Consider the following 15337-nt stretch of genomic DNA (forward strand, 5'->3'; position numbering starts at 1 on the left):
ACAAAAAGAGAATCAAATGTTACAACCAGAATAAAATGAACTTCTAAAAGCGCACGAGTTTTCCTGTTTCTTCTCCTTACCTTCTCTTAGCGAGCAGGGAACATTCCCATGGCTGGAGCAGATGTGGGAGTCAGGACTCTGGGTTTTAGTCCTCCTGCTACCACTAATTCACCATGATATATTGGGCAGGTCACAACCTCTGGGAGTAATGGGGATGGTCATGAGACCATGGGCCTATTGCCAGTACCAGACACTGCAGAGGAAGGTGGAAGATAATTAGGGAGTAACCTCCCAGTGGGGGACATCTCTCAATCACCGCTCAGACAGAGGTTGGGTTATGTCCTGAACCAGGAGAAGTTACATGCTTTTCACATCATTTTAAAAATCCTGCTGAGATTGTTCTCATTATCCATGTACATGTCAAACCTCTTTTGAATGCTGCTAGGCAAACATGTTGGTGACATATTGGGGCAATGAGATCCACAGGTTAATTACGAAGAGAAGTATTTCCTTTTATTGGTTTTACATTTTCTGCTGTCCAATTTCACTGATGTCCCCTTGTTCTCCTACTGCAAGAAAGGCTAATGAGGGGTATCCAATGTTTCACTTCTTTACCCCGTCTTGTTCCCCTCTTGCTCATCTCCTTTTTAAACAGAAAAGTCTCAGCTGTTCTGATCTCTCTTTATATAGAAACCTTTCCATACCTCCCATCACCCTCATTACCTGTCTGTCTGTCTGCCCCTCCTATTTCTGCTATCTTCTTTTTGAGACAGGTGACCAGTATTTCAGCTGGCAGAGGCATTTTAGGTATAATGGTTGAAATGACCAGTTCTGAACAAGGTGAGGTGACATGCCAGAAGCAGCTGTGATTCCATTTGCACTACCACTGCCCTGATGCTGCCAAGACACTAAAATATTGATAAGAAGGAAGAGATTTGTATTTATGCTTTAATGCCGGGATTTTCAAAAGGTGCTTATCTTCTATAGCCCAACTCCTATTAAAAGTCAGGGGGAGGTGCTCACCCATTCCTTTAGGCAGCTTTTAATATCACAGCCTAAATCCACACAGACACTCTGTTACTGATTTTGGATCTTACACTTTGAAACACACACAGGCACGTGTGTATTTCTTTCATCTGTAGCAGTACTGTGGATTATTAGCTGCCCAAAAATTAAGCACAACCAAATGACAATGGAGAAGCTGCTGTAACTTGGTGCCTTTGTCATGAGGCCATCTGCTGCTGTGGAACAAGCCCATTTAAGATGTTTTCTTGCTATTTATCTCATGCCCAAAGCTATGCTGAGCACCTAACAGCTGGATGAGCAAACACAGTACCAACTGCCCCATATAAAACTGCCTAAACTATGCACAACCTCTTCCTCGAAAGAGGATGAAAGACCAAACCACATGGACGGATGTGAGGTCACGTTGCTTATTGCACTACTGGAAGGTGCTCAGATACCATGGTAATGGGCACAGTACAACAATCCTATATAGAATAGGATAGAATACAGAAAGTGAACAAAACTAGTGTGTCAGACTACACCTCAATCCCTCCCCCCACACACTGCATATGATTCCTAAAGTCTCTGGCTCCGGTAGTTTTCTCAGTTACTCCATTACTCAGGAATCATTTTGAAGCAGTTCATCATCATCTGTGACCTATAACTCAAACCTGGAGCAGACACTTCATGCTATCAATCAATCCAGACAATAGCATCATGCATCTCCATGAATCAGGACACGTGCAAATCTGTGGATGAAAAACAACAGCCCACTTCCAAAGGATGGCCAGAGCTACTATGATGGAGTTTGAAGCTCCAGCCTTATGTTCCCTTTAAACAAAACAAAACAAAACAAAACCAAACCAAACCAACCCCCCTCCCAACCAGCCAGAATGCTACAAAATATTAAGAATATCAACAACCAAACCACAGAATGACACCATTCAAGGACAAAGTTCTCAGTTGTACAGTTAGCTCACAGCCAGTGAGACACCTAACATGGTGACCTTATGTGTGGGTCTGTACTTATAATTAACTGAGGATTGCACGCTACTGCTCAGTTCCCATCTTGTTCTGAAGTCATTAAATGCCAATTTAAAATCAACACATGCCAGACTCCATCATAAACATAAAAATGACTCTTCATGGATTTCTCCCTCAGTGATATAGGAAAAAATATAATCAAGAAACGAATGGTAAAACACAACAGTCCATACATGATCGGGTAATCAGTTTTCCACGCCCTGAGGAAACTGCAATACCCAAAAGTCAACAATACAAAGAAAGGACCAACTCTAAATCTCACTGAGGGGAAGTTAAGAGGACGTACACAGTGGGGAAGGGTGTGAAGGAGAATATAGATGGAGCATGTAGAATATAGCTCCTGCAGAATGGAGATAGTTGGTACTTTGGATACTGGAGAGCTGTACTGAAATAGCGTGACAGTCAGAGGGCGGCAAAAGAAACAGAAAAAGAGCAGTTCCACAAGCAGTTGGGCTAGTGCTTGAAAAATTCACACTCTCCCACTTCAAATTTGGGGTTACCCTCCCCTTACTTCTCCCCTCACACACGAGAAGGAAGGCTGAGTAAGAGAGAACAGACAATCAGGGTTCTGACTAGAGTGAAGATTGTAAAGCTCTGACCTGTGTGAGAGGTTTCTTCACCGTTTCCCTTTACTTAGGTCTGTAAAGTTTGATGACTGAAACATTAAAAACATTCTCTAGCAAGAGTCTCGAGTGCATGGGTTTTGTTGCTAGACAGAACAGAAAATACTTCAGATTTTCTTGCAAATGCACTGTGATTGGAGAAATGGGATTACTAAAGCATCAGCAGGAATATGCAAACCTGATAATTAATTGTGTACTTTTGTATACTGCTGCCTGATTTGCCAGGCCATTAAATGTGAGGGAAAAAACCTGAGGTTTTTAAAGAAGAGTAATTTTATGGCTCGGGCTGTGACCCTGCAAAGACTCATCTATATGAGTAACTGCAGCACCTTCCCCACACACAGGGTTGCACCATTTTAATGTAAGGTGTAATTTTAAACTGGTTTAATTAAACCAGTGCAAAAGGCTGTATAGACACTTATTTCAGTTTAAACCAGGCTTATGTTGGTTTAGCTTAAGTTGAGTAGGAAGAAGTTTAAGATAAATCAAAATAAACCACTCAAACCAAAATTGGAGTGTCCACACAGGGGTTTGCACTGGTTTCAATAAACCAGTTTAATTACAAATTTGCATGTAAAAGAGGCTGTAGGCATACATGTAAATCTCTGCCAGGTCAGAGGCTTTGTGTCCCCTCTGCCCTTGTAACCATGTGTCTCATTATGGGAGGGGGGGTAATGTCTTTGTTATGAATAATTCGGGCGGAGGAGGCAGGAGAACAGGAGAGAAAACCATGCTAATTGGTTTCTTTTGCCTATGTCTTTTAAAACTGCTATTTGAGCAGCCTGAGGCTAGTTCTATACTACAGACCTATATCAGTAAAACTACATTGCTCAGAGGTGTGAAAAATCCCCCCCCCCCCCCCCCGAGGTGACGTCGTTATACCGACCTAACCTCCCGTGTAGACAGCGCCATATCGAGGGCTTCTCCAGTCAACATAGCTCCTGTCTCACAGGGAGGTGGATTAATTATGCTGATGGAAGCTGCTCTCCCATAGGCAGAGGAGCACTGAAAGAGCACAACGGCACTGTAGTTCTGTACGTGAAGACAGCCCTGACGCCATGGTCAGTAGGAGGAGCGCATTTGTTCAGGTGTGGTCTCATCACTCCTCGATTCTAGTCCACCGCTGTTCTGATGAGTCCTTCATGCTTTTATAGCAGCATTAAAGTTCACGTTAGAAACAGAACAATGACGATACCACAGGGAACTGTTAGCAAGTTTCACCCAAAGGCACTGTGGGCAGGAAGGTAGTAAAACACATTCTCTACCCAAAGGAGCACGTTGTAAAATAGGTCACTGAACAACAAACCACAGGCTGTCCCCAAGTGACTCAAAAGAACAGAGTAAGGAGATGCCTGCTCCACTGCCCCCTCCCTTCCCATCCCTGTCCCAGCTTCCCCTCTCCAGGCAGGACAGGCAGGTCAGAGTGAAAAAGAATATCACAAACTGAAACACACCGTGAAATGAGAATGCAGCTCCAACTCGTCAACAGGCAACCGGAGAAGTTCGCCATCATTGCCCCTCCCAGCCAGTGAAATCAAAGAGCTCAGAACAATATCCTCTACCCTGTGCAAAGAAACCAGCAACAGCTCACCAACCACCCCTCGTTCTGGAGAGAAACCACAAACGCAGCAAATCATAGACACAGAGAGAGGGTCCTTAAGGCTGGGCAAGCAGGTTCAGCATCAGTACAGCAGGAGAAGAAAGTGATGTGAGGAAGCCAAGTGTGCAAGACCATGAAACACTCACAAGCTATGCAGGGCTGAAGGCATGAGACAAACACCTTCTCTTTCAAAGATTCCTATGCAGGCAGCACAGAGCCAGACCGTACAGGCCACCCTTCAGCCTGCCCTTCAAATAATGTGAAATGAAATTTAATAAAGTGCACTAAGGAAATCAAATTTGCTAGGATGTTTATCCTGCATTATCTCACTAGCTTCAAATCCCTTCATAGGGCTCATCAGAGGGAAGCACAGTTCTGTTGTATTTAATACTTTTTCACGGGGAGAACTGCATGTCATCTTTTAATTCTGTATCCAGCCACTGCCATCTGCTGTCAAGTCCTTTCTCCTAGCTTTTGTCAGCATTACAGCAAAACTCAATGCTCTTCTATGCAAATTAACTTTTTAAAATTTTGTTTTTAAGGTAAAACAGTTTTTCACCCCCACAAAAGCTCCTTTATATGGAATCACCTAGCCAATTTTATCCCACATAGAAAAATGAAGTATTTCCAGAATCCTTGTCTCGCTTTCTCCAGGAACCTGGCATTGCAGACACACACGCACCTCCTCCGACCTGACTGGAATGCAGAGTAGACTCCAGCCGCTCTGCAGCCAATGCTACCCAGTAGAAATCAACTGCATCAGTCAAGCAACCAATCCCTCCAGAGACCCGTTGTCTTAAAACACCAGGCTGAAAACAACATAGTACAAGCTACAGCCCCTGCATCAAACCTGCAGGGCTCAGAACACGAGCAATCAGGGAAACGACAACAGCGACCTGCAACACTGCACAGCAGCCCACCCACTGTTGCATAATAACTAATGGTGAGAACAAGCCTCCTGGGGAGTCAGCATTCCCCATGGGGTTTGTCACTGATTAAAGGACGTGTCAATGGCCATCCTCTGCAATCTTCACAAGCCTGTCTGAGCTGTAAAAAGTGTTAAAGAAATGACTAGTTGTGCTGCTTAAGAAGTGGATACCTTGCTATTCATGTGCTCAGAGCATGAAGGGCCAGCCTCCTTAGAAAAAAACCAACTTCTACACATAGAGGGTGCTTACATCTCTTGATGGGAACAGGAGAGCTTGTGCAGCCTAATGGGAACGGCAGGCTGAAGAGCTTGTGGCATCTAATAATCCCAGAGACTTTGGCGGCACGAAGGGATGGGAAAGGGGTGGTTGTTTCTCTCTTACGCATGGTCCCATGTTACCCCACTTGCACACAGAATCTGAAGCAGCAGAAGGGCTGCAAAAAGAGCTGCTCATAAATGGTGGGAAGCATGGAGGTGGCAAAGAGGATGTTAAAATGAAACACGGCCTAAAATGCACGAGGGTGCGTGTGGTGGGGAGATTAGAACTAGGACTTCAAGATGTGATGACAAGTCATATCAGAAGGGGTCAGCATTATCCCACTCGGATAATGAGAATTCTGATGGGTTAACTGGTTAAACCAGAGGCTAAGTTAATGTTCCAAGTTGTGTGTTTTATTCTACGGATGCCCAGAGCATCTGGATTGCTGCCATCTAAAAATCTCACTTGGCTCATTAAAAAAAAATAAAATAAAGGAAGAGATTCAACCCCAGCTCCCTCCTTCTCTTTCTCCCCCTCCACCCGCTGCCCAGTCAACAGCACATTTTGAACGAAAGCATGGCTCCAAAAATATCCCTATATGGTGCTATTAAGAAAGCCACAGCAACTGTATAGAAAGACAAACAGGAGACTACGGGATCCCTTTACATCACTAGGCCACTTCTCAGCATCATTGGTCTTTGGTTACTATTAGGAAAGGGGCAAACCCTGTAGGAGCTGACTCTTTGCAAACCTCAAAACTACATTCCGGATGTTTGCTACAGTGACTCTGAATTCACAAACCCTTTCATCCCTGTAACTGCAACCAACCCACCCCAACAAAGCACGTGGTTTTTTTCTAGCTAGAAAGAATACAAGAGCTCCCACAAAAGCTCAGGTGCCCTACATATGGTATGTGCGCTGCATTTATTTTCCACCAGAAAAAATCTCTCTCCTGTTCTTTGTTGTCTTTCCCCTCTTTTCCCTAAGCAAAATGGGAATCAAATTAATTATTTCTACAGGGTTCAAAAGTGCGCTACACGTTATATGTGAGAAGGAGGGTTTGAAGTCAGCCAAAAAGCTGGGAATTTCAAAATAGCTGATTAGTTAGGCTCCCAGTTCTCACTAAAACATTGGGTGGCTAATTTCCTTTGGCTATTTTGAAACTCCCAGCCACAGAGTTTGCCTCTCTCTGCTTATTATAAAGTTACACCGTGGCTTAGTGGGAGGAAGAAAGCCTCCTAACCTCATCTACAGGCAAGCAGACACACGAGCCTGCACTCCTCTTAGCCGTAAAGTGAAAATGGTGTATGTGAGGCTCTTCATTTTATCACGACCGTGTACATGGGAGTTAGTCAGCTATTGCCAAGGAACTGTGGCAGCCATGAGCTCTGGAACCGTTGTGAGCAATGCACCAACAGCTCGCCCTGCACAGTCAGATAGGAGAACAAAATGGAAGGCCACATGCGAGCAACCTACTTAGTTCTGATATTTAGATGATCCAGACTTCCTAGGCTACTGCCCTGCACTAAACGGAGTGGGGATTCACATTGAGCAGGCAGACCCACTCTCACAGCGGGCTCAGTCCCATAGTTTCTGAGTAGTTTCACTTACTCGTTGATAAAGGAAAAGCTGTTACGTAAAGCAGCCTCCACCCTGCAAAAATGCAACAGCAGTTTCTTTCTTCCGTTCCAAAGCATGCGATTTCACAACAGCAACCTCAAACATCCTCAGTACTGCAGGCACAGTGCAACCAAACCAATTCCCATGTGAACAATGGGGAACGAAAGAGAACACATACGTTTCCAGGCCAATCTTCCAGCTTAGACCACAGAGAATTAAAACAGTCCGCACTGGTGCTGTAATTACCCATCTCCCCTCAATTTCTATAACTTGGTCATTACACTAGGGCCAGTTTAAAGCATTATTTGAATTTGCTGAGTAGGCCATTGCAACAAAATGATTTACCTTATTTCTATTAATTTCTTTGTATACTCAATCATGTCCCCTCATGGAGGGGAGGGGGGCTGTTGGGGGAGAGGTGGAAGCTCCCTGTGCATGAGGGGATGGAGGGATAGGCTGGGGAGTGCGGGAGGGGAGGTACTGAGACTTGGCAGGACAGTTCCAGCTGGAAAAAAAGGGTTCTGGGGTTCCTACCTGTTCCCGAACCTGTTCCCAACACTCCTCAGCATTCATGATCGCCTACGTGCAATATCCTTCACGCAGAGCCCCAATTCAAAGAGGCTCAGGAATACCTGAGGTTGCCCTTGAGCACTTCCTGCCAAGAAAGGTTGCCTCATGTCTGCCAGAAAGTTTATTAGTGACTCCTCGGATGGAATGAAACGCATCAGATTCCAAATGCACGCTTCTTAGGACAGACTTGAGAGACAGGCAATGTCTTACAGTGACATTGCTGAAGCCTGCAGTGTTTGAGACCCGGGCTACAGAAAATTGCAGGTTTATTATTAGTATGGGGCAGTTAACAGCAGATACTCCTGAACTGAGGTTTTATGCAGAGACCCATTATTCATTCCACTGTATTAAAAATCACTTTGGGAGAAATGCAGCCCTGAGTACAGGGCCAAAACGAAGCCTCATTTAAACTCTCTCTGCTTTTACTCCCACAAAAGCTGCATGATAGGAGATCCTTCTGCAGCCTAGGGAAACAAGATCAGGCACAGATACAAAGGAAGTGTCATCATCCCATTGTGCAAATGGGGAAGTGAGACTGTAAGTTTCAGGATAATGTTTTCAAAAGAGCCTAAGTGATGTAGAAGCGTAAACTCCATTGAGCATCAGTGGGACTTAGGTGCCTAAATTCCCAGGGTGCTTCTGAAAAGTTTACCCTCAGGGTATGTTTACACTGCCCATGGCAGCAAGCCTCCCCCTGGATCTAGAGGCTTGGTTATCAGGGCTGCGCTAGTGCTCTAGAATGAAATGAGTAGCTGGCACTTTGAAATTACAGCTTGGGCTGGAGCTCGGCTCTGAAGACTGGTTATGATGGTGTTTTCTGTATGAATATTTTGGTTTCAGTGCTTCTCACAAGGGGAACATCTGGGATGAGTCAGGCAGGACAGAGACGGCTCAAGATGGCCATCTATCAGCTTTCACCTAAGAGCTGTTAAAGGAGAGAGCTAAAATCATGGGCGCTAATGACTCTGGCTCCATCCCCTCCCAGCCTAGGGAACTAGCTTGACCTGGAGTGGCAAAAGCCTGCCAACATTTTCACAACTCTTCTGGAGACCAAAGAACACTTGCAGTATTTAAATGAATATTCTCTTGGGGGTGCAGGGAGAATCCAGACTGCAGGCTTGTCTACATGGGGAAAACTGACTGGAACAGCTATTGTGGAATAAGCTGATCCTCAGAAGCTCCCCATGTGGATACATAATTCTGGAAAAAATCTGATCTTAATTCAAAATAATTACTCCTCTTTGGAAGGATAGAGTGACTTTTATTCTGGAACAGAGTATCCACATGGGGAGCTAATCTGCAGTAACAACTCGAGTCAATTCTATTTGCACCCCAACTCCTTCTTCTTTCAGTGTCAACAGCATATGGTCAACCATTATTCTCTCTGTTTCCTACTCCAGAAGTCCCTTAATTTTATAGTCATGACATTTAAAAGAGCTTTGTCCAAACTCATCAGCTGCTTCTGATCCACTGGTGTGCTCGGTTATCTACACTGCAACTGACTGGTGTTCTGAGGGTAAAGAGAACTTTCCAAATCAGCTGTTTCTCAGCGAGGCCTGGGGGAGCCACAGCCTCTAAAAATAAGATACAAGAAGCTGACAAAAGAAAATAAAAAAGGAAGAACAGTGCTCAGTGGCAACCTGAGACACTTCCTGGCCATGCGGACAGATCATGCCAAAGCAGGACTGACAACCTTACAATGACATCCATGCTGAGTTACCCATCCCTTTCATATTATTCTGTGGGTTTGGGAAAATGAGAAATGTGTTAGGGACCCAGGTTTTCATCTTAACCATCACAAACAAAAATCTAACAACTGACAAGCTCTGGAGGCTACAAGGGAGCAGGATGTCACAGGAGTCAGGAAGAATAAATGACAAATGGAACAGCTTCAGGCGCATTTTGTTTCTGGAATTCCAGAGAGGAAGGCAACAGCCTACAACTTGGGAGACTTCGGTTCAAGTCCCTGCTCTGCCACAGACTTCCTGTGTGACCCTGGTCTAGTCACTTTGTCTCTTGGTGCCTGAGCTCCCCATCCCTAGAGTGGGGATAACACCTCTGCCCACTTCTCATGGATGTTGTGAAGATAAAGGAATTGCAGATTGCGAGGTGATGGGACTGGAGCGATACCTTAGACAGAATTCCTAGCATAAAGTGCTGTCTGAGTGAAGAGGTGATGCCAAGTGGCTGCCATTGGAGAGGCACAGCAAAGAATGCTTAACTCAGGCTCTGCAGCAATCTCCCAAGTCTGCATGGAGGACCTAGTACATAGCTGGAGAAGGCAAGTCATGCAGTAACTCTGAGCATCACAAATTCACACACCTACCACACACACCTGACCTCTCTGGTGAAATGGGTAGGATGGACGCAGCTGACTGTTCCTGACAGACATACCAGGGCTTTTCCCTAAGGATAAAAACGAAGATGTGCCATGTACAGGAAAATATAAACTTTCAGATGGTGTCCTGTACACCGCTGTGATTCCCCGCAACTTCTAAAGACGTCAGTAACCAGGTCTAAGCTGATCTGCAGCAGGCTGTGGTTCTCTTGTGCCTTAATGAAAGGCACCGATGTTACTATTCCTACAGAGCTAGCGGAGACTGCTGACTGTAGCAAGAGATACTTGAGGAATTTAACTCTACTGGCGATCACAAGGTGCCACTGGACAATGCAGTGACAGAAGGGAACTATTTCACTGAGAGGAGTATCCTATATCAGTAATGTTGCTCTTTTGTCCTTCACCCAAACACCTGTCACTCATTCCCCTTCCCAAAAGAGAAAAGCAGAGCTGTGCTGGATCCCACCATTAAGGCAGGTCTGGGAGAAATAATAGATGGGCCCAATGTAGAGAGGGTTAGACCAGCCGGTCAAGCCTACACAAGTCTTGAGTAGCTGGGGCAAGATTATTGATGGCCTCTTGGCTATGAAGCTCTGGAGGAAGGTGAAATCCTGCCTGGAACTTCTGGGTTTTGAACTCTGCTCTTCCATTTGAGGAAAATGGAGAGACTATTTTCTTCTAATGTGCAAAAATCCCAGTTAACCTCTCCCTGCAAAAGGGAGATAAACAACATAGGGCTAAGCTGCTGACTGCTGAGACAGGGTGCTATCAGATTGGTGCTGGCCCTTCTGCTGGATAACTTAGACAGACCAGGCATTCTCAGTCAAGAAGCCATAGATAAACTTAGCAGCAGTAACCCGGCAAAGGGCTGTGGTGCTGGAATGAACTACAAAGAATGTCTGGGGACATCCTTCAGGAAGAGATCTTCCATGTCTTTGACATTTAAGTTGATGCAGCAATGTTATTTTGATTTCCATATCAGCAAATGAGAGATTTACCATCTGCATACAGTTTGTGGCTGGTTCTTTTCAGCTGTGCTTTAGCTACTCTATAATTTAACAGGTGCTGCTGCTCTCTTTGGTTTTCAGTATGATTTTAGTTTCATTGTGACCATCTTTGGGAGCGGGTTGCCATAAAAACAAACTATTATTAAATTACAATTCTTCAATTAGCGTAGCCGGGAGAGCGCCGCTGAACTATCCAGCTGCCATAACCAAGACAGAAAGCTTGCAAACAACAGGATGTGGAGTTATTTAACATCTCCTATAACCCCCGCCTTAAAATAAATTAAAAAAAAAAGAAACTAGCAATTCACTAAAACTTCTCCTTGGTTTGACAGTATTACTTTAAATCAGGAAATGCATCATCATGTCATATTACCAACCAACCTACAGCACAGAAATAAATGCCTCTTTGTTTCAGCAAGGCACTTCAAAACAAGCTGACTAGCTGCTATTTTGCTGCTATGCTGGGGGGTAGGAATAGGTAGCAGGTAATGATTCTGCTCTCCCCGTTTAATAGAAAACCATGTGGGTTTAAAAGCTTGCCTAACATTACACAAGTCAATGCAATTTGTTTATATTCCCATCCAGATTAAACGAAGTTATTTGCTACACAAAAAAGATTAGCAAAGGCTCAGCCAAGGTGCAATTTCAAGGAGATTTCTGGAGAGGGCTACAGTGATGTAAAACATAAAGCAAAAGCACTGGCAGTGCCTCAGGAAGACACACTGCTTATAATTAAAAGATGAGGGAGATGGATGGCCTACTTCCTGTTCTAATTTTTAGCACAATACCTTGACAACACTCTCTCAATGTCACTTAGAGAGCAACTTTCATGCTGGGGAGGAGGGGAACCTCCAATTTATCAGGCCTCAGTGTAATCCTGATTATCCTTGGACTTCTGTTGCTCCCCACAGCTTTTATCCCTCCCACACACAGTTTCAAATATTTTAAAGAACACTCTCTCTCGCTCTCCAGCAAATTCAGAATGCCAGAGCATTGTCACCAGAAGAGAAGACAACTTTACCATAGGATGAAGGCTCAGACCAAACATCTGAACCACCAGAGGGAACCGGGGCAAGAACTGCTTGCTGCAAAAACTGTACAGTTTGCTCCAGAGCAATACTCCCTGCAATTAAACTCTGTTCTGAGTTCACCTAAACGAGCCCCCCTGCTTTCTGCAGCTTCAGGGCTCATCGACCTTGGAGAGTTACATACATGATTAAACTCAGGGCTATTTTTGTTATTTTCACAAGGCATGCAGAGTGCAGCAAGGGGTCTTTCATTTGCCAACCTGATCTCAGCAAGGCACTTTAAAAAGGAGCACTGTCAACTTGAAACCTAGTCAATTGAGTTCAAAGTAGTTTCAGATACTGCCTGGGACTTTTAGTGCCCTGCCAAGTTCTGTGGTTTTATGGCATATTCCTTTCTTTAAAAGGTTTTCTTCTCCCATTTTGCTGAATGAAAATCTCACATGAAGGGCCCAATTTTCTCTCAGGAGCACTTGTGTAAATACAGAGTCAGCCCAATGACACCAGTGAAGTAACAGGAGCCTCACACTTGTATAAACCAAAGAAGAATTTAGTCCACATGACAGGAAATACTGCATGATACAGGGGAATTGAGGAAGTTGACCATACAAAGTACTGTCAATCAAATGCACATAGCAGCAGACTGAAGAAATAAAGAATTTTTCTCTCTGGTCTCTTTCAGTTACTTGAATCTCAGGCGTTCACTAGAACATCTGGAATAGCATGTGCAATACTGGTCACCCCATCTCTAAATGGACATAGAGGGGTTGATAAGAATGATTAGGACCATGAAAAACCCTCACATAATGAAGATAAATTGAAAAGATTGGGATTGGTTACCTTGGAAAGGAAATGAATAAGAGGGGACATAAAAGTATATGAATAATGAATGCTCTAGAGAAGGTAGATCAGGAGCTTCTGTTCTCCCTGTCTCATAGCACAGGAACAAGGAGATAGTCCATGAAATTAAAAGAAGGCAAATTTGAAACTGACAGAAGGAAACAGTTTTTCATACAATGCATAATTAGACTGTGGAACTCACTGACGCAGGATGTCACTGAAACCAAAAATTTTCAGAAGATTCAAGAAGGGACTATTATAGGATAACAAGGAGGGACATTAAATCTCATGCTTAAGCCTATTTTTAATGATCAGAGACTTGGGTGAGAATGTGTGTGTGTGTGGGGGGGGCACAGATTATCCCATATATGCCGACTATGGGGGCTCTTACACTTTCCTCTGAAACATCTGGTATTGGCCACAGCAATTCCTATGTTCCTAACAGTAACTAGGGAAAGCATTTACAGACAGAAGTGTGGTGTCCTTTTATGCATGGAGAGTCAACATGGTTGGTCATCTTGCAAATCTCAGTTTGCTGCCTGCTGCTTTACAGGAGATAAGAGCCAACAGGTCTGTTATGAATCTATTTTATATTCCTTTTTAAACTCTGCATTTACTGACAGTGGGTGCAGATTAGTTTCCATTGCTTAACTGTAATTATTTCCACCTGTTTGATAGAGGAGCTGCAGCACAATGATAGAAGTTAGGGAGCTATACAGTCTAACTACGCTGCCTCTCAATGAATCTCCAGACAGGACCCTATCTAACTCTTGCACAGCAGCCACACTGTAGGCAACTTCCCTCCTCCTGCTCCTCCCGCAATCCACCAGGAGTGGGAAACCACCACTTTCATAACATCTTTTAAAAATCATAATCTTTTGTACTTGGTCTTCAACTTGGTGCCTGATCCAAAGCCCAAGGGAGTCAACAGAAAGACCGCCCTTGACTTCAGATGATTAGCAGACACAAAAATAGAACCTTTTTGGCTTGAGGAAACTCGTTTTCTAGCAAGGGCTCTGAGTTGTGCCCTTACGCTGGGCACTTCAGACACCTCCATCCACCGGTCAGTCTAGAAGGCCTCAAAGGAGCGTTAGCTGCAATTTAACTCATCATCACCACTGCACACATGGACTATGCCCCCACCTGCTCCCTTCAGTCTGGCGTACTGGAGTCTCTGCTCTCATTGTATTTTTCCTTTATTTTTATAGATGACTCCCAATTCTCTGTAGATCAAAATGACTGCCCAAAAACGCTCATCTCTTCTGACCCAGTCATTTTCTATTTCTCTTGCAGCCTGCTTAAAACCATTTTAACCAGTTTTAGTTTAATCAGTCTAAAAGGCTTAGCTGAAAATCCATTAGAGTTAGAGTTACTGTATAAACTTCACTGGGCTAATGCATGGAAATACAGGGAAAGCTGTTTATATGAAAACAATGGATCTGAAAACCTTTAGGGAGGCGAGGTGAGGGAATCTTTCATCCACCTTTGCTTTACTAAAAGCTTACACAGACCGGTCACATTTTTCTGGAGACAAGAATGCTAGGATACGTGCCTAAAAAGAAGTACTGAAATTCCAAGGAAGCAGGGACAGGACTCCCCTCAGAAAAAAAAAAAGAGGGCCCTGTGGTTAAGACACTGGACTGGGACTTGGGAGATCTTAATCCCTGGTTCTCTAGTCTAATAGACCTCCTGTGAGACCTTGGACAAGTTAGTTATGGTCAGATTTTCAAGAGATCCCGACTCTCATTTCAGCCTGGTTTCGACTAGGACAAAGGTGTAAGAATGCACTGGTGAAGACGTCTGACGAGTCTATTTTAGACGAGGCGTGGGGGAGGCCAAGCGCTAACGGGAGTGGCTCAGCAGGTGTTACAGTACACATGGCCTTGTCTACAGTAGTTTTTCAAACGCATGAGTCTGAGAACAGGTTCGCAAACACATTCTAACACCACATCTTTTATCCCATCTAGACGGAGCATTAATGGGAATTATTGGGCGCTAAGCCTTTTTGAAAATCTGACTGCTAGTCTCTGTGCCTCAGTTGCAAAGGCTGCTCGAGCTATAGGCAAACTAGGCAATGGCCCAGAAAGGCAGATTTCTGGGAGCAGCCAGGCCAAATTCAAGTGGGTGGCATTACGACCAGGCGAGCCCAAGGGTGGGGTGTGTTTCAGTAGTGGGATGGCTCACTGAAGCATTGCCTAGGGTGGCAGATTGCCTTGAGCAGCTTCTGCTCAGTTAGTTTCTCCATCTGCAAAAGATGTGGTAGTGAATTCACTAACAAGGAGCTCAGCTGCAATAGCAAGGAGGGTCACAGGGAAGCCTATAAATTAAAATTCAGCCCCGGAAGACGCTATGATGTTATAGTATCAAACCAGGATTCCAAGCCTGTCATTCTTTAAACGGTGTTTCAGAAATCAACCCTCTTTAGTTAAAGAAGTGATGCTATTTTATTCGTGGTTTACTTCAATTACTTTTAAAAGA

At 44.2% G+C, this 15337-nt stretch overlaps 1 protein-coding gene across 4 annotated transcripts in view; it reads right to left on the reverse strand.

Annotated features, from left to right (window-relative positions):
* KCNAB2 (potassium voltage-gated channel subfamily A regulatory beta subunit 2) overlaps positions 1 to 15337 on the reverse strand; it is a 100623-nt gene that overhangs the window by 61666 nt on the left and 23620 nt on the right. The window contains exon 1 of one of the 4 annotated variants that reach the window (XM_067567090.1): positions 81 to 239. The exons of 1 other annotated variant lie outside the window; for it this stretch is intronic. The gene's annotated coding sequence lies outside the window, so the exon portion shown is untranslated. Of the gene's footprint in view, positions 1 to 80; positions 240 to 15337 lie in introns of those variants that run through there. 2 more of the 4 variants (XM_067567092.1, XM_067567093.1) reach the window with 2 other exon arrangements.

Source organism: Emydura macquarii, unplaced genomic scaffold (assembly GCF_026122565.2).
Source record: "Emydura macquarii macquarii isolate MOO-44397 ecotype Brisbane River unplaced genomic scaffold, CSIRO-AGI_Emac_v2 contig_2768, whole genome shotgun sequence".
Lineage (NCBI taxonomy): Eukaryota > Metazoa > Chordata > Testudines > Chelidae > Emydura > Emydura macquarii.